Consider the following 19,382-nt stretch of genomic DNA (forward strand, 5'->3'; position numbering starts at 1 on the left):
ATTGCACACATGTATAGGTGCATTTTATAAATCTATTGCATTATCTAGCATGGTGTACACACATGGGTATGGTCGCACTTTTTTAAAATTTTTGTTTAGAAAACTGAGGCATTTTCTGCCTCAAGAAATACTTGAAATCTAGCTCCCATTCATTTTCTTGGAAGGCAATGGCAGATTTTTTTTTTTTTTTGTATGTTGGGAAACCCTTTGCCACAAAAAAAAAAACGACAACAAAACAAAATCTGCAACAAAAAAAGCTGCATTTCCGCAATGTGGGGCTTCATCCTTAAAGAAGACCTTTTACCACCTCCACCAACTCCAGTTCTCAGCACCTATTAATTTGTAGTGCTCCACTGCTTCTGGTCCAGTTGGAATTTCCTTCTAGCCCCACCATTCTAGTTAGTTTTTGACACTGATAGGCTATTTAGACTACGTACTGTCAGGTGGGCTGTGTCAGGCAAGAGCATGAAAGGGGTGTGATTCAGATCTCCAGTCAGAGCTAGACTGGGTCACAGCTCAACATTGCACCCCTTGAAGAGCTCGTGTCTGAAACGGCCCATCTGACATTACAGAGCCTAAATAGCATATCAGACGCCCAAAACTACCTGCATTGATTGTTTGGAACAGTGAGGGCTAGAGAAAAAAGTCCAATCAGTGGAGCAGCAACTATTAAATGTTGCAAAGAGCTGGTAGAGGTGATGAAAGATCTTCTTTAAGCGCTAATGTTTCATCATATAATTTCTTAAAACTTACAAGCTGTGACCAACCTGCTTTTCTGGAAATGGCACAGCCCAATTTTTACTGCCCTGCTTAACAGATTTTTTGTACATTATAACCCAGGCTCTCCAAGGAGTATTTTACAATGTACTTAGTGCATCACCCTGGTCCGGGCCGTGTGGGGCTGCGCGGACTCTAATTGCCTCCGGATCTACATATTTATGTTGTAGACTGTTTATGAAGTGTTGTGTTACAGAAGAGGGATCACTTAATCCGGGGCAGGAATGATTGATTGATGCCAGTCAAGCATTCCTGCAATTCTCCTTGTAGCCTCATAATAAGTATGTTCTTCACGAGCGCCTGGCGCAGCTTATAAAAGAGCAGCATTCATTATAAGCCAAGACGAGAGGACGCGAAGGCAGATTGAAACATTTCAATATACATCAACTCCTAGTTTTTCTTTGGTTTTTCTTTTTTCTTTTTTTCTTTTTTTTTCCTCTGTGGTTTTCGTTCTCAGTTAACTAATTTCTGCAGTTTTGTAGTTGTAGAATTCTGTTATGGCTAACATGTGAGGCCACTGTCTGTGGAAAATGGCAGGTTAGTTATATCACATTTTATTTGTTAAAAAACTAGTCATGTTTTTGAGTACTACCTACTACAATTCTTATTCTCTGCACTTTACTTCTGAGCTCAAGAGGACAGAGTTATCTCAGTATTACTGCTGCAGGCCTAGATGCTGCAGCAGTGGCGTAACTAAAGTCTTATGGGCCTTGGTGCAATCTTTTGTCCGGGCCCTGTACCTCATCCCTACAGCGAATTTTTGACAGTGATGTTTACGGGTGCTAAGGAGTTTAATCAACCTTAGTGAGGTTAGGGGAATCTGTGTCTTTCCTTTGCTTAAGGGCCAGCTGAAATGGAAGCTGAAATATCAATACTGATGCCAGTGCTTATGAGCCATTAAGGCTCCTGGACCCCGGTGCAACTGTACCCTCTGCACCCCCTCAAGTTACGCTCCTGTGCTGCAGTACAGTATTGCTGTATATACAGATGAAACTCTGTATGCAGCCTTCGTGGTACTCCCCAGAATCCAAGGAAGGTGTTGTGCTCCATCACTACCTGTAGGGTGTACTTAAAGGAGTAGTCCGGGACTATGCGATTGCGCTCCACTGCTTCTAGCTCGTGGACAACTCCTATAACTGTTCTCAGATCATAGCAGATGTCTAACCACATTTCTCACTATAACTTCTAGAATTGTTGCCAATCAACTGTAGACAAAGAGCTATTCAGAGGTTTATTGACAGTGATATAACTATTAGGTTCATTCTTTGTATCTGTTATATCCACACACTCCCTGCTGCACTGCTTCCACAGACAATAGAGAAGGTTAACAAAATAAGTCGCTACAACATTAAAGTAAAATAAGTACATTCATTTTGTTCTATAGATACATTATTTGAAAAAGTATTACAGAAGTATGTTATTTCTTTGGAGTCGGAATCTTTGAGTAGGGACCAGTTTTGAGTGGAGTCTGAGTCGGTAAAAGTTACCAACTCCGGCATCAAAATAAAATGACTGCTGTGTTTTAAGTTCTATTAACAGTAGAGGATTTCAATCATTGGATTTTTGGGGGGATAAGGCTGCTTTCACACGGAGTTAACACTCCGCTCATTCTGACATGTAAACACGTTCAGAGTGAGCGGCGTAAAACAGAATCCCATTGACTTCAATGGGTTCGGTCTTACGTGCACAACCCATTGAAGTGAATGGGAGACTTTTTTACCTATTGCTTTCAATGTGATATGCGCATATCACAGTTAACTCCATGTGAAAGCAGCCTTAGAAGATCTTTACTGCTGTGGAAAACTAGTGGAGTTGGAGTCTTACAAAGTCCATAGCCTTGCTACAGAGTGAAATCTATAGAGTGCATTGTAGAATGTGGCTAAGCAATTTAAATAAAGAAAAAAACCTACATATCTTTGACAAATCGATTAACTTCATTTTAGTGTACACCGGACAATATTGTTGTTGAGCTGAGGCCTAGCTAAGGGAATGCAGCCGGGGTATGTGCCCGGGAAGTCACTAGCAAGCTGCCCCCTGATGGCCTGAGTATTTAAATACAGAGAGAGCAGAACATTGATTCTGCACCAGGCTGCAACACCTTTGCACATGTAGGACATTCAAGATCTATTACAATTGGAGTCTGAGGTGGGTAGTAATGTAAATTAAAATTGCACCGAGCCTTTTTTCCCCCTTCAGTTCGGATATTTACCTATCTTTTTGAGCGAGCACCTCTGTCCATTTCACAAAGAGAGTGTTAACCAGTCCTGGCTACATGGCTGCATTGTATACATTTCCTATTGTATGAAATTGCTGAAAATAGAGGGACTGAATTGAGGGCAGCATTATAGAATTTCTTCAAAGAGTTCCATCAGCTATTGAACAACAGAAGGAAAAAGTTAATATTTTTAGAACATTGTGTTTTTCTTGTGCAAGAAAAGAGGGAAAAAAGTTCTATTTTGACATGAAAAAACCTTCTGCTCCAGTGATAGAGAAAATAAAGACCCTGTGACCTCAGCGGCGACATGAAACGTCTATAGAACATGGCGGATATTCACAGATGCCGACAGATAAATGTTCTAGATCACCGTGCAGGGCACACAGGCTCTGTACTCTATAATTGCAGTTTTGTAAGCCTTTGTATCTAGGAGAGGAAATGTTGTGCCCCTTCCAGGAGAAATGTAAAGCTTCTAGGGAGCGGACCCTGTCTGGGCTGCTGGGAATGATAAAGTGGTTTTCATTCATTTGTGCCTCGTGCCCACTTCTAATGTTACTCACATCATGAATTGCAACTTTTGAAGTGAGAAGTAAGTAATCCACACAGTCCAATCCAGTCATTTTGTCGTACCCTTGCATCTACAATACTTAAAGGGATCCTATCATTAAAACAACATTTTTTTCTTGATAACACGTAGGAATAGGCTTAAGAAAGGCTATTCTTCTGCTACTTTCAGATGTCTTCTCCAACATTTCTGAATTGCGATGCGGTTTTCTTCGGTATGCAAATGAGCTCTCTCGCAGCACTGTCCTGAGCGCTCAAACAGCACTGGGGGTGTCTGCAATGCTGTGAGAGAAATCTCCAGCGACGCCTCTATCTTCTTCTGGAACGCCCTCTCCCTGCGTTTTCTTCCGGCGCTGGTTTCAAACTTCTAGGCATGCTCACTCTGCTTTGGGCAGAGCCAACTGCGCATGCCCGCCTGGTGTAAGTGGCCATTTTCTTGTGGCCACTTACACAGTAAGCTGGGGTAAGTGGCCACAAGAAAATGGCCGCGTACATGTGCAGTCGGCTCTGCTATTGGGCCTCAGGCAGAGCCGACTGCACATGTACGCGGCCATTTTCTTGTGGCCACTTACCCCAGCTTACTGTGTAAGTGGCCATAAGAAAATGGCCACTTACACCAGGCGGGCATGCGCAGTCGGCTCTGCCCGAAGCATGCGTAGAAGTTTTGACCCCCTGTGTCGGAAGAAGATGCAGGGAGAGGCTGTTTCAGAAGAAGATAGAGGCGTTGCTGGAGAGTTCTCTCGCAGCATTGGGGACCGCCCCCAGTGCTGTGAGAGAACTCATTTGCATACCAAAGAAAACCGAGATTTCTACCGAGCAGCAGCGCGGAAAAGACATCTAAAGGTAGCTATTCCTACGTGTTAGAAAAACATTTTAATGATAGAGTTCCTTTAAGATAACTAAAATATGAAAGCATGAGATGTAACTTGCATTCAATCCTTAATCACTAACAGGACCCACAACTAGCATGTGTTGTTTGGGTGGCTGTTGAGCCCCCCTGATCCAGTACTTGGTGCAAGTAATACCCCTGCATGTTCTTTAGCTACACCCCTGGTAAGAGCTATCTACAAGTACTTCATAAACTTGAGATCCATTTGATTCCAAATTTGAGATCCATAAATGATCAATTTTTGCCTTACCTTTGGCTGCTTCATTCTTCATAGACTAAAGAAAACTTCTTAGTCATCTAAAGATTTACCCTCTACCCAAAGGTAAAAAAAAGTCTGTGTGTTTAGGGAAGGGGGAACTGTGTTGGGAAACACATTAGGCTGGGGCCCCATAGGACTTCTGAAGCAATAAAGTGCTGCAGGAAAAATCTGAGGCGGCAACGCATTGCGGTTCTTCCTACAGCGCTTTAGACAGAAAGTTTGTAGAGTTTTTCTTCACAGATTTTCTTTTTTTCTTAATGTAGATTGTGAGCCCCATATAGGGACCACAATGTACTTTTTTTTTTCCCTATCAGTATGACTTGAATGGGAGGAAATCCACACAAACACAGGGAGAACATGCAAACTCCTTGCAGATGTTGTTCCTGGCAGGATTCAAACCCAGGACTCTAGCGCTGCAAGGCTGCAGTGTTAACCACTGAGCCACCATGTTGCCCCCTCCTTCGCAGATTTTCTGATGTTTCCGTAGGTATAATTGACATCCTTCATTTTCAAAAACCATGTCAGTTTTCAAAATCACGGCGTGTCAGCACTGCAGTTTTTACCGAAAAGTGGGCATTGGATTCGCTAGAAACCCATCCACTTTGCCATTAATATAAAACTCCACGATTTTTCCCGTGCCGTTTCCGCCGCAGGCAAATCGCAGCGTTTCCTTCCTGTGGGGCCCCGGCTTTAATCCAACTAGGGACTGTTTTTACCGTGAAGAACTCTATTTACTCTTCTACTTATTGATTCCAGTTTACCTTCCACCATGTAGGCAGAAGTGGCCAAGAGGTAACCTTATTGCTTTTCCACCTTATAGGATTTTTAGATTTTAGGAAATATTAGACTTATTGTTTAGACCCTCCCATCCTATTTTTGAGTTTGATACATAATTTTGAGAAGTGGGGCTCTCTGAGGTAAAGGACATCAGTGCACATGGATGCTATACCCGTGTGATCCGAAAATGACCTTTTTATCAACATATAATGAATTCTTTCAATGCGCAGTTTGTAGAATAACACTTTGTAGGTTCTTACTATACACCTACTGTCAATGTTTTTATGTTTGGAGGGGGAGGCAACTAATATATTCCATTACTGAACTTTCGCTAGATCGTGCGGAGTGACAGACTAAGGTTTCATGTGATTCTGAAATAATTATCCAGTTTTTTATTTTATTTTTGGGAATGTTACTGGGAGGTTTAGGTAGAGTGTATAGATGTGCATTGTCTTGTGCGTATTGGCAACATAACATATCTATGATGCTGGAAAAAGCAACCACTAATAACTGGCTGCTAACAAAAACTTGTCAGGGCTGCTGAAAACGCCTGAGTTAATTTCCACGCCTGCCGCACAATACACCTGAAAATAATGAATGGATATCACGGTACCGCTGAGCTGATTATGTGTATGTTAAAAATACCCAGAAATCTCATAATATACCTTTTCATTTGCAAATCGGGGAAAAAAAAAAGATAATAGTTCAGTTTCTGTGGAAAAAAAATGGTTTTGACAGATTTTCCCGCCTCACTATAATGTTTCCTCAAATGAACGGATAATAGATCTATGTTTAACTGTGCAGGATCCATCCGGCCGCTAATATATTCAATATACCGTGCGTGTATATATACAAAGGTATGTTATTGTCAATCACCTGCTCGTCTGGTTAAAAAAAAAAGAAAAGAAAGAAATTAATAAAGATGTAGACGGGTGAAAATGTTCGCTATAAAAACTCATCGCTGCGTGTCAGAATTTGTAGTGTTGCCGGGTTACAATCCAGAAAGATTATACAGATAATTGAAATGGATCCGGTTGTGCTTTTTGTCAGCCCTTATTAAAAAGTGTTTTTGAGACGGGGGAGGGGAAGGAAAAAAAAAAAACTTTTTGGAAAGTTCTGTGACATGTAGACAAATTACAGTACTATAAGTACTTAGAATTAAATGGCATCAGAAAGCTGACAACAGGCGAGAGAATATAACGGATCATTTTACCGCAACACAAAGGATCGGGAAGCGAATTTCAGAAATCACATTAGTGTAACATTTTTCTGAGCAGAGACGCCATTAGACAAAAAGTGTAAATTGCATCTTGTAACAAAGTAAAGGTGTTTTCTGTGTTTAAAGGTAATTTTGTAATACTGCCAGGATTACTTAAACTCTTTCCTCGTTTAAATACCTAAAGACAAGGACCCCCCGCCGCTTGCCAGAGAGCGACAATTTGCAGGGAATTGAGATACATTTGTATTTTGCTGCACTCTCAATGGCGGGAACGTTGCATAATTTTTTTCTTGTAAGTGAAATAGATACTTAACTTTGTGATCGCTCTTTACTTCACCACTGCCGTGCGCCTTGTTACTGACATTCATATCATGGAGAGACACAAAGCGCAAAATTGTCATGACGCACTTATTTCCTCATGTTTGATGGCAGTAATTTCAGACGTCTTAAATCATGGACATTTACCTGGGAAAAATACATCATTTATTTCATATCAAAATGTATTTATTTATTTTTTTTAATTTGGGAAAAGATTCAGTTTTTCAGAGAAAAATCTCTCATTTAGATTGTAATGTGGGATGAAAGCTTTAATGCCTTTTGTTTGTGTTAACGTTTGGATTTTTGAGGGTTGATTCTTGGGATCCTTGTTGCTACAACACTGCATAAAACATTTTTAGTATATTTTTATTTATGATTTTTGTTGCTGTCTTATAGATTTGCGATATATCCCATTCCTTGCACTTCACTTAGATTTAGATGTTAATGTCATGTTCTGTTCACAGTATCATCATGGCTTCTGTTCACAACAGACCCATGACCGATATTGTAGACCCATTTTTCGACAAACAAAGTGGATGCCCATAACAATATTAAGGGGTCTGGCAAGAAAAGTTCTGCAGACTGTTGTAGTGTTGCCACCCCAAGTAATCGATTCACAGTGAAGCAGAGAACTAGGGTAATGTGAACAGAGTATCATTGGGAAGAGCAGTATGATGGATAACTGGTGTTGTCTTTGATCCCTTCGGACTGTTACACAAATTTGGAAGCAGCCCATGTAATGAAAGTTTTAAAGATGACCTTGTGAGGTGTGATACAAAGAAAGGAGAGACGTTATCTCTACTTCTCAATCACCTCTACATCGAAATGTCAGGCGGTCTTTGGATGATCGGATATTGTACTCAGGGCTGCGGAGCCAAACGTCCAACTCAAGCTCTAACTCTGTTTCTCATAAATGGCTTATGTATAATATCTAGTTTTAACAGTTGGATTGTAGTAAAACTGTGTTATTAGACTTTTCATCCTACTCCTCCTGCTCATCATCATAGTATACTTTTTTTTTTTTTTTTTGTGAAACTGGGCATTTTTTCCCACTCCGTAGCCTCGGTTGCATTAAAGGAATATTTCATATCCCATAAATGTGCTTGTAATTGATCAGCTAGAGTGCTGATGGCACAGTATTGTAGCATACTAGTCAGTTGCTTGGCCGTGTAGTCAACTGGGGTAAGAGTGACCACGACAGATTAATACACGTATTCCCTTTAGATGTACAGCGGCCCCAGTGAGAATTGTGAAGTGTCCCGTATTCTTGGTCTGTTTGTTGTAGTAAGGAGTTTAGCAAGTTCCATTTGTTTGGTTTAATTACGGCTAATAAATCTGTTGTTGTAATCAGCAGTTAAATTGCGTAGAGAGAGCGAGAGATGGTGTACAGTACGAGAGGCAGGATCCGAGCGGGAGCGTGCGCCGCCTCACAGCTGTCCTGACAGATGGGGAAGTGGGTGTACGCTCTTATTAAGGCTTGTTTTCAATGGCTGATGTTAAAAAGAAAACGCAGTGCTATAGATGTAAGGTGGAACGTGCGCTGATGGAGCCCTGTGTATCACCACATCCCGCTGGTTAACCCCATCAGCTCACTCAGAATACGGTGCATTTTACGAGCCAGGGATGCATTTGCTCTTGGGATTATTTTCCAATCACAGGTTCTCTAAACTGCTACAACTTCCAGCATGTTCTGACAGCTGCTTGCTTCTAGTTGTAGTTCATCAAAAGCTGGAGTGCCACATGTTGGAGACCATTAGACTTGATGTCAGTACGATCCTCAAGAAGTATATGACTTTATAATTACCTATATGGTTTTGTAATGTATTTGTTATTAGGTCTTGTTTTGGGGTTCTTTATGGCAATCTGTATCCTTCCAGTGGAACTCTATGACACAGTGACCAGGTCCATTAGGCTAACATGGCAGTGACATGATAGAAACTGTTCTATGTGCCACTCATATTCTGCACAATTGGGTGTCAACAGCACCATCACCAAGCAATGGGGCTCATTATTAAAGGGATATTCCCATAACTCTTGTTCTGCAGCCTGCAGGGCTCTGTGCTCTCTTCACTTCCTGGATTTCACGGCACATTGGTGGGCGTGGTTTCACTTGCTCTGCTATCTGCTATGTTTGCAGTCAGTAATGAGGGATTGGTTGTAAATGCATTACCACAGTATAAAGCTGATGTGGAAACTGATGTAGCAGAGCTGGATTTGAGTCAGCTTGCATTACATACAGAGGTAACGGACTCCTTATCTCAGCCCTTATCAGCCAAATTCAATTAAACGGCTGATAAGTGGAAAAGCTGAAGATAGACGTCACAGTAATCCTGGAGCTCTCACCTCCCCGCTCCCCTATCTGAGGAGCTCCGTTACTTGTCAGCCCCTCCCTCCCTGAGAGCAGGCAGCTACATCACTTGGGAAATGAGCAGATAAGCCCAGTGGCAATAGAAACGCAGTGTCAACAATGAAGTGAATAAATTAAGATAGCGGCCAAACAAAGCAGTTTTGATAAAGCAATGTATTTAGGAAAAGTCTTAAATCCACATAAACTAGCAGTATAGATAGGATGCTTTTCATGGGACAACCCCTTTAACGGCAATCTTCATCATCATGGAGTCGGTGGACGATGCACCTCATTTATAATAGCTGCTCCTCATAAGTGTGAGGCTCCCTCCACAGGGCCATACACTAGAGGGGAAATGTAAGCTTGCTCATAACTTTCATACAGGACATAGAAAATCTTCCCTATTGTGTTGATGTTTTTTACCCTATATAGAAAGCGTTTATCTGGGGATGTCAGTATGGGGTTTCAGAAAGTTGACAAATGATTATTGTTGTTATTATTATTATCATAATTATGCTTATTAATGATTAGTAGTTGTAATTTATCCCAAGTTGTATTCTGGGAAATAATTGAACTGAAGAGATTGTTCTGTCAGGGTCCTCCTGTTAGTAATTTGATGTATATTGGGTTACCCAGTAACATTATACAGTGTTTGTTTTTCCAGTGTTGAAATGTGTTTTTTGATGGATCCGCCACAAAAATAGAAACCAGTCTGAAGCCTGTGGATGACGTAGGCCAAATGCAATTATTATTTTTCTAAGCCCTGGGATCCTAAATCTTTACTAAAAAGACTAATTATGAGCCCTTTTTGACTTTGGGTCTCCATTAGGGCTGGGCATTTAATAACTGAAACCAAACATCAAACCGGATAACCAACATGATTTTTTTCACATCGGTTATTTTGGTTCAGTTATAATATTCGCAACGTTTCACCTGCACTTTTTTTGGGACTAAAACTGTTATTATACTCAGGGGTACTGAACTATTTTTAATAAAGGTCTGTTGAGCAGTGTCTGCAATCAAGTAAAGATCCACGCTAAGCATGTCCAGTATTTACAGTCTTTTTTGGACAGAAAGACAGTGCTGACTATAAAGCTCCGTTCTCACGGAGTAACGCACCGCTCATTTAGACACGTATACACGTGTCAGAGCGTGGCGCTTCAAAACAGATCCCATTGATTTCAATGGGTGCCGGCTTACGCGCATAACACATTGAAATCAATGGGAGTCTTTGTAACCCATTGATTTCAATGTGTTATGCACGTAAGCCGTCACCCATTGAAATCAATGGGATCTGTTTCTAAGCGCTATGTTCTGACACGTGTATACGTGTCTAAATCAGCGGCGCGTTACTCCGTGAGAACAGAGCTTAAGACACACAAGAAAGGGAAACTAGGGAGTATTATACTGTGGGTGGGGGCACTAAGGAACTTTATACTGTGTGGGTGGCATTAAGTAGCATTATACTTGGGGGCACTAAGGACCATTAGTGCCCTCACACATATAATACCCCATTATGATGCCTCCTGACTGTATGCTAATGAGTACCACCCTCACAGTATAATTGCCCATTAGCACCCTCACCGCACAGTCTAATTCCCCATTAGTGCCCCCACACATAATTAACAGTGGTTGGAAGAAATCTTCATCTCCTGCCCGCTATCACCAAGTCCTGAAACCACACACTAAAGGCAGCAGGGACGATCCTTGTTGCTGCTAGTGCATGGAGATCGGAGCTTGGGGACTGTGAGTGGGAAATGATGGTTTCTCGGTCCGCGACCTGCCAGTTGGGTGTCCCTGCTCTAGGGTCTCTTCAGACCCCAGAATACAATAAGAGGAGGCTCAGGGGAGAAACTCAAACATAAAAAAAACTGTGTTAAGGGTCCATTCACACAGAGTTTTGTGGCGCTGATTTGGCCCCAAAACTCGTGTAGAAAAGAATCGCTGTAAAACAGAATCCCACTGAGTTACGCGCGTTAAGCGTACACGCGTTAACACATTGAAATCAATGGGTAAAACAGCCTCCCATTGACTTCAATGGGTAGCGCGCGTAAAACGGAACCCATTGAACTTAATGGGATTCTGTTTTACAGTGCTTCTTTTTTACATGAGTTTTGTGGCCAAATCAGCGCCACAAAACTCCGTGTGAATGCACCCTTACTCCCCTCTTCTCTTCCGGTCTCCGCTTTGTACTGCAAAAGATGTGTGATTCTGAAAGGGGCATCACCTAAATAATTGCCATTAATGATACTCTAGGTAAAATGCCCAGCCCTAGTCTCCATGCAGAGGTTCAAAGTATATTTAAGGGCTTAACAGATGCCTTTCCTGCAGCAGACTTGCATTGAGTTTGCTAGTGATTTTCCTGGTCCATGCCTGAAACTTGCTACTCCATTGTATTTGATTTTAATAAAGGTTGTACCTGAACATCACAGTGTAATGGAAATGTTTCTTGGAATTGAATGTTGGGAATTGTAGTTCTACAAGCTCTTAGAGGTAATATGAGTCCAGATCTGCTAAGCTGTGATGGGATCGAATGGCTGATAAATGGCGGCCTCCTCTGACTGCGGAGCCTTGAGGATCGTTAGTATCCTTCCATCAGTTCCTCATTAGTCCTTAGATAGTGTTTTAATGACAACTTGAGAGCCCCACTATCCTGCCCTTGTACTATTTATGATCCCAACTGTGCTAATGTGCACTTAATGAGAAATTCTTGTCTCGCGTATAAATCCTACAGCCAGCATTCAATTTATTGACAGATGTTTGCTTGGGCCTCTTTAAAATTACTTCATAAATCTTCCAGGATAAAAGCCTCAAGTTTGGTTATATTAAGACAGGGCTTTGTTGACAGTTTCAGATTTAACCCTTTAGCCGTGTGACCGGCCATTCAGTTAAGTCTGTGTTTATGACTGTAGCGCTGCAGATCTAGCTTTATGATGCGTATGCTGCTGTTAAGCCATATTGGTTGTGTTGTGCTGACGGTAGTAACATTCTAATATATAAGAGGATGTTATTAAAACCGCCTGGATTTCTGCTAAATCTAACAAGGAAGTCAATAGCCATGGCGTGCAAGGCATGCTGGGAGATGCAGTGCACACCATCAACAAGGCAACATTCAGAATCTGTAGTGAGTGCTGCACTGGAATTCTGTAGGGTATGTTCACACAGAGTTTTTTGCAGCCAGATTTTGACGCAGAGTCTGCCTGCAAAAATGCTTCCCATTCATTTCAATGGGAGTCACTCGCTTTTTTTCCGGTACCGATTTTTTTCAGCTAGCAGAAAAAATATGCGACATGCCCTATCCTCACGTGGATTCCGCAGCTGAGTCAGCTGCTGTGTCCGCGGCTCGAGACACCCTCCTGCTTAGGCCCTAAACCTAATCAGGAACGGGATGCCATGACGGGATGCGGATGCACTGCATCGGCATCCTGTCACGGTTAGCTGTATGAAAAAGCCACATGGCGGAAAAGGTTTGTGAACTTACCCTAATAGAGCTCCATGCAGCAGTTCCACCCTGCTTACTAGGGTTAGCGTATCCCATAGACGTTTATAACATTTTAAGGCCCCTCACAGCTGAAAGTAAATTCAGGGGGGAAGGTCTCTGTATGAAAGAATGTACATACAAGTGAGACGAGGCTGCCTATAGGATACATGTTCTTCATTGTTGCTGGCAGTTGAGGTCAGCCATCACAGCACAAGTCATGCATTCTGTTTTTGGATTACAGGAGACCCAGTTAATGACCCCCCATTATCCTGTGGTGAGGGCCATAGCTGTTAATTAAATGGATTCTTTCCCTCTCGGTATGACTTCTGCTAATCCCTTTCTAAAAAAAAGTGAGCTGTGTATAGGAGGTGTACGCTTTTATAAATGATGCGGCTTACGCATGACACAATAAAGTAGTCATCATGTAATATACAGACCATTATCGACTCTCTGCTCACAGTCTGCTGCTCTCATTCTGGTAGTCATGGTTATGTCCAGGGGTTCATATTTACAGATACATGACAACTAGAGCAAGAAAGCCCATTCTTACAGGTTACCTTGTATTGTATGACTTCGCCATGGCCAGCCTGTTCCTTGACTGATAACAGAGAGCAGCAGCTCATAGAGGACTTAACTTGCTATTTTGACCCTTGTTGTACAGTTCTTCTCATGCTGGTTGGGGTAGTGGGTGATGATGTGCTGGGCCCTGTTGTATATACTGAATTCCTTCTATCGTCTGCTCATCCGGAGGTGAATACACCTAGATGTATGTGCTCCCAGACTTCCATCTCCACAGCCGGTGGTCATCGTAATGTATTTCTGTGTATAGGCCAGCACAGTCGGATCAGCGCTGGGCCATCTTCTAATCGTTTACCCATTGTAGAAAGATCTATGTGATGCATTGTGGCTGGCCCGTCTAATCCTTTTAGTTAACTTCTCAATGACCTCATTGCTCCCTGCACGGATTCGGCAGTACGCTGTGTCACGCCTGATGAAGTGTTGATGTTGATAGGAGCGGAGAGAGGCGGCCTTGTTCTACACGTCTGAGTCTGCACTCTATGCTGCCTGCTACCATGATAAGAGCTGAGAGACAGAATGAAGATTCCTGCCAGGCCCACTGGGTATTCGCTGCTTATCCTGGCTGAGCCGGATCACATTGATAGCCATGGCCTGGTCTGTTGTCTGCTCATGTTTTATTCCCAGGGATCAAGTACAGGATACTCTTTATCTTGCTAATTCTTCTAGACACCTTGCTACCTTTCCTGGCTGCGAGCAAACCTCCCAGTGCTGCACATGGCCAGTGACAAGACTGGGAGCAGTAGTAAAACACATTGAGCATTGTACCCACCATTCTGCATCCAATACACGCAGCTACACTATGATGTATGATTATTCTATTAACTGTAATGGATGCCAAACATAAACCCAATGTACTCCATTGTGTTTCAAACAATGGCATGTGTGGCTTTAGGCTTAATGTTAAAGAAACCTATACCACGTAATATACAGTTCTTAGCAGGATATCTTATTGGATACTTTTTTTCTAATGCAGCTTATAAAAATGTTCCACAGCTGCAAATTCTTTTGGCAGTCATTTGGTTAATAGCAGCCAATGCATTTGCAGAAATGTAAAAGTGTCTATGAATAACATATATACTTAGACACAACCCTTGAAATATTTTTTGCTACCCTGAAGCATAGATCGGCACTATATGGTCTCTTTATCCAGATGTACCACCTGAGACATGGGATGTCCCGACAGCAAGATTGTCGGGTCAGGAAGATGGCAGAAGAGAAGTATTGCCGCGCTCATGTAATGCCCCCTCCTTGCTAGATTCAGTCCTTTATACATGACACAACAAACTGTAATTAACGGGCACACAAGTCTGAAGTGCGGAGCTTTCCTGGCACTTTCTCTTGCTGTCACGTCAGGTTTCATGTCGCTGTGTCACATTACATGGCCTGTGTATGTCACATCCAGTTGTGTTCTGCTTTGCTGACACATCGCAGTCCATCTGATCCTTCAAGATCACATCACAATGGATCAGTGGTGGAAGGAGACCTTATATGACAGGAGCCTATGTGCGCTCACATATAGTTCAGTATAAAGTGGAAGAGTCCATGTAATTCTGAGGTATCCATGTCTGCCACATATATGGTGGCAACATAGGCTTGTGTGAATGCACCGTCAGAGAATTTAATGGAAAATGGCACTTAAATTCTTGCTATTGACCTCTATGGTAATCCATTGCATAGCAGAAGATTTAGCAGGATGTGATGTCACTATGGCACAGCTCCTAAAGCTCTGAGCTATGTTATTGGATATTTGTATAAGTGAGGATTGGGGAGGGGGTCATCCCGAGGTGGGGTCCTCCCATAGTAGGACCTTTTGTACTCCCACACTGGCATTTGTCTGCACTGAGCAGCTTGTCTGCGAGCCGGCCTATCACATTGGCCCTAATAAGAAGGCATTGCCGCTGTCAGATGAAATGATCGGCGAGCTTTGAAATAAATGTGGCTCTGAAGGAAGGCGGCTGGAGATGTAGAATACATAACAATGCAGACTGCGCGCAGCAACGAGCCGCTGATCTGTGCTGCACAGAGACTATTAGTCACAAGGAACAAGTTGGGCCAATTCCTGTCATATATTCACTGAGAGCTTGGTAAGATTCATGCCAGCAGCACGGATGGACAGTGTTACCAGGAATGAGTCCGCTCTACGTGCAGCCTATGGGAGCTGCCACCAATCGAGGGTAGGGGAAGTCGTCATTAGCATTGCTATATAGTCCATAATAAGTATATCTGGCCACAACAAGGCGCCGACTGCATGTATAATGGAAATAGAACACAATTGACTCTCGCCGTAAGTTACAGGTAGTATTCCTCTCATTCAGCTTCTGATAATCCAGAAAATTGACTTATCTGACACATAACTAATGTAGAATGTGACATTATGACTTAATAGATTTTACAATATTTTATTATGAGGGTTCTCCGCTCCTTACAAATGTGTTTTATGTATAAACCAGATTAAAGATTTTACTATATCACAACCCCTGTAACCACAATCTTTACGCCCCTGATCACAACACTAAGATCTTGCTTTACAACATATCCAGATTTCCAAAATTGACCTCAGTTATTCCTCAGGCCTGTATTTTTGCACAGTCCAGGGTTCTTACGCTCACGTTAGGGAAGTATAGATACATATAATAACATTTTAAAATATAATCAATTTGCATGGCATACCCCCACTCACCCCATATCCTGCCAGCTGGGCACAGGCATGACAGATTAGGGCCTCATCTGCAGGTGACTTGAGGGTTTCTCACTTTTTGAGTATTTTTATCAGTGAGGCGCAGTCACATATTGTTGCCATTTGTCACGGTATAAATATACATTGTTCCCTATATGGCATTTGTCCTACTTAGAACATTATCAGGGACATCAATCATAGGTAATGCCTGTGCAGCTGGAGGCAGATGAGGTGCGGCGGCATACAGGCAGCTGCTAACACGCGTTCTAATCCAACGAGACGATCGCAATATTTCACAGTGACGTCCATTTGTGAGAATACGTATGTAGTGTATAGATGTGTTGTATGATGGCGGCTGTACCCTGCCTGAAGAAACTGTGCATCTAAAAGAATCACTTTCTCCGCTAAAACCGTGGTCAGTTGTGGACCGCTTAGAGTATAATGGAATCCGCTGAGTGCCTGTCGGGCTTTCCACTGTTTTTATACTGAAACTAATGGAGAGAAAAGTGCAGGACTTTTCTCTGCCAATTCTCAGTGGAGTCTCTGGAAGAGATGTAAACCAAGCCTCAATGTGGCACCGAGTAATCCAAAAAGTCTGATAATCCAGCATTGTTCTTTGCCTGGAGGTGTAATGGCATCATGCATTGCATAACAGACTCTTTTATTTGGGCATCCCCAAATAATGATGAAACACAATCTGCTAAGATTTTATTTTCAGATGCAATGGTTCTCCAACATTACGAACTATTGTTAAAGGGTTTCCTATTTTTACATGGTCCACACGAAAAAAAATATTCAGTAGAGTGTAAAGCATAAATAATTACATTGGGTAACATTCTTTTATTGGAGTTCCACTTTAAAATGGTGTTTTGCTGCTTGGTCACTGCCTAATTAAGAGGCCAGTACAGTACTATAATACAATGCTTTGACCAAGTCAGTCAGTGCCTCTCGAATCCTCTCTGACCCACACTACTACGGTACCATCCTCCCCTGTATTGACTCCTATTCTATAGGAGATCCAGATTTTCTTCATCTTGATACTGATGACGTAACATTTTGCATTTAACTCTTTTGCACTTTGCTATATTTTCTTTCTTTCTTTGCAGTTTTACCCTGTCCGAGAAGACCAGAGAATGTCTTGGTCAGTTCTGACAAAAAGGAAAAAAAACACACACAAGAAACCAACAGAATGGCTCTGATTTCCTGTTCTGCGAGGCCATATATCACTGCCGTCCCATCTGTGCCATTTGTCTGTGACAGAATGACAGGTGTCATTTATCACTCGAGCTAGAGGAAACTGTGGGACGGATGGAAATTTTTTTTGGAAGCAGTCAGTGTCTGCAGGCTTCCAGATCATTAAAAAAAAGAGGGGAGGGGGTTCAGACGAAATTTGTGTGCAGCGGGATAACACTTACTGTCAACAGTGGAATATAATCGAGCAAAGCTATGTTTTACCTTGGGGGATTCATAGGCAGTGTTGTCTTGTGGAGCTGGGAGAGGCTTTTGGCTCAGAAGCTCCCTCCATCCATGGCTTTAGCTAGGCTACAAGTCCCAGCAGGCAGGAAAGTTACAAGACCCTGTGTGAGGTAGAACAACGGTTCCCAAACTTCCTGAAAGAAAGACACCATTTTGGAGGAGACATTTGTTTAGGACTCTCACTACCCTACTTAGTTCCATTGGAAAAAAAGTTTTTCTTTTCAGCTGTAAACTGCCTATGTTCTGCTACTGCTTCTTTCACATATGCCCCTGCTACACACACAGCTATACGACCTCCATGCTCTCCCCATACACAGCCCTAAAACCGCTATGTTCTCCCCCACACACAACTCTGCTACTTCCATATTACCTATAGACACTCAGCTCTGCTGTGTTTCCATTGTCTCCACAGCTACAGTTCTGCTACCTCCAACACACAAAATACTGATTCCCCACGAGCACAGCTCTGCTACCTCCATGCTTTCCCCCCTGTATCCACAACTCTTCAACTTCCATATTTCGCCCCTACATACAGCCTGCTACCTCCATGTTCCCTCCACTCAGTTCTGCTGCCTTTAGGTCCTGCTACCTCCACCCTTTCCCTACAGGCAGCCCTACACAGCATCTACCATACACAAAGCACATGATTGGGACATCATGAAAGGTCCTTTTGCAGAGCCTTTGAAATATCGGCACTGTGTATGGGAGATAGAGGGGTAAAAGAAATGCAAAACTGAATGTACCTGAAGAACACCTATGCTCTTAAACTAGAGATTTTGCCCACCTCCTCAACAACCCTTCTTAACCCCATAGTGCTCCCTCCCTCAATGTGTAGAGGAAATGCTGCATTTTCCACAGAAATATACCGTACTTGAAACATAAATCATAGTAAAAATAAAGTGACAGCCAAGTTGTGGGATCCCTTTTGTGGCCTTCTTCCTGTGAGGAGATCATGATATGCTATGGATAGGCTGGACAACATGTTTTGTAAAGAATCCCCCCACCCCCTATCCTGCTTAATATAGGTTCTGTGCCTGATGTTGCACATCCCTTAGACAGCAGAGTAGGGAGGAGCTGGATGAACCGATTTGGATGAGAATCTGAGTCTTGTCATAAATCAGCGGAAAGAGTCAGACGTGAAGTCTGATGTTACCACTGGGCCCCCAAAGGAAGAGACAAAACAATGTTCATTCTGCATCCAGACCCTTTGGAAATATTTACTCCTCACATTTTGAGCTTCAGTTGTATTGTTTGCAAATCTGCTTCCACGGAGCCGACAGGCGGTCATGGCTGCGCTACCAGGAGAATGTCCATATTTTTATGTTCTTCTCTGTCTGGAGGGGGCAGGGGGAACCACTAGTCCGGAAATATGAGTTTATAGACAACATACATTAATCGGCCATTTTATCTGTTTGAGCATTTAATCTAGATTTATTTATTTTTATTCAAATTGAAGTAACATCATGATCACAGTTTTATATTGGAATTAACAGTGAAATCGCTTTGACTTCCATTAGTCCTCTTAATATTCATAATTCTTAATAATCTAAAACTTGTCTCCTGACAAATTGCAAAATAATCTGTAATCCCCATAATGGGAAAGTAGGAGACTGAACATGGGGATAACGCATAGCTGTAACAGTAGATTGGGATTTGTGTTGTCTACCTGGAGATTCTTTGTTCTTATAACCAAGGCTGTGGAGTCGGTAGGCCAAACCATAGACTCTGACTCTTCTATTTTTCCAACTTCCACTCTGACTCCTTCATGGTCCAGTCATGGTATGTCAAAAGCAGTAAAGATCCT

General features: G+C 42.3%; 1 protein-coding gene across 1 annotated transcript in view; it reads left to right on the forward strand.

Moving 5' to 3' along the window:
* The window catches only part of TSHZ2 (teashirt zinc finger homeobox 2), a 114,453-nt gene that overhangs the window by 58,308 nt on the left and 36,763 nt on the right, over positions 1-19,382 (forward strand). The window lies entirely within an intron of this gene.

This window comes from Leptodactylus fuscus, chromosome 6 (assembly GCF_031893055.1).
Source record: "Leptodactylus fuscus isolate aLepFus1 chromosome 6, aLepFus1.hap2, whole genome shotgun sequence".
In the NCBI taxonomy this organism is placed as follows: Eukaryota; Metazoa; Chordata; class Amphibia; order Anura; family Leptodactylidae; genus Leptodactylus; species Leptodactylus fuscus.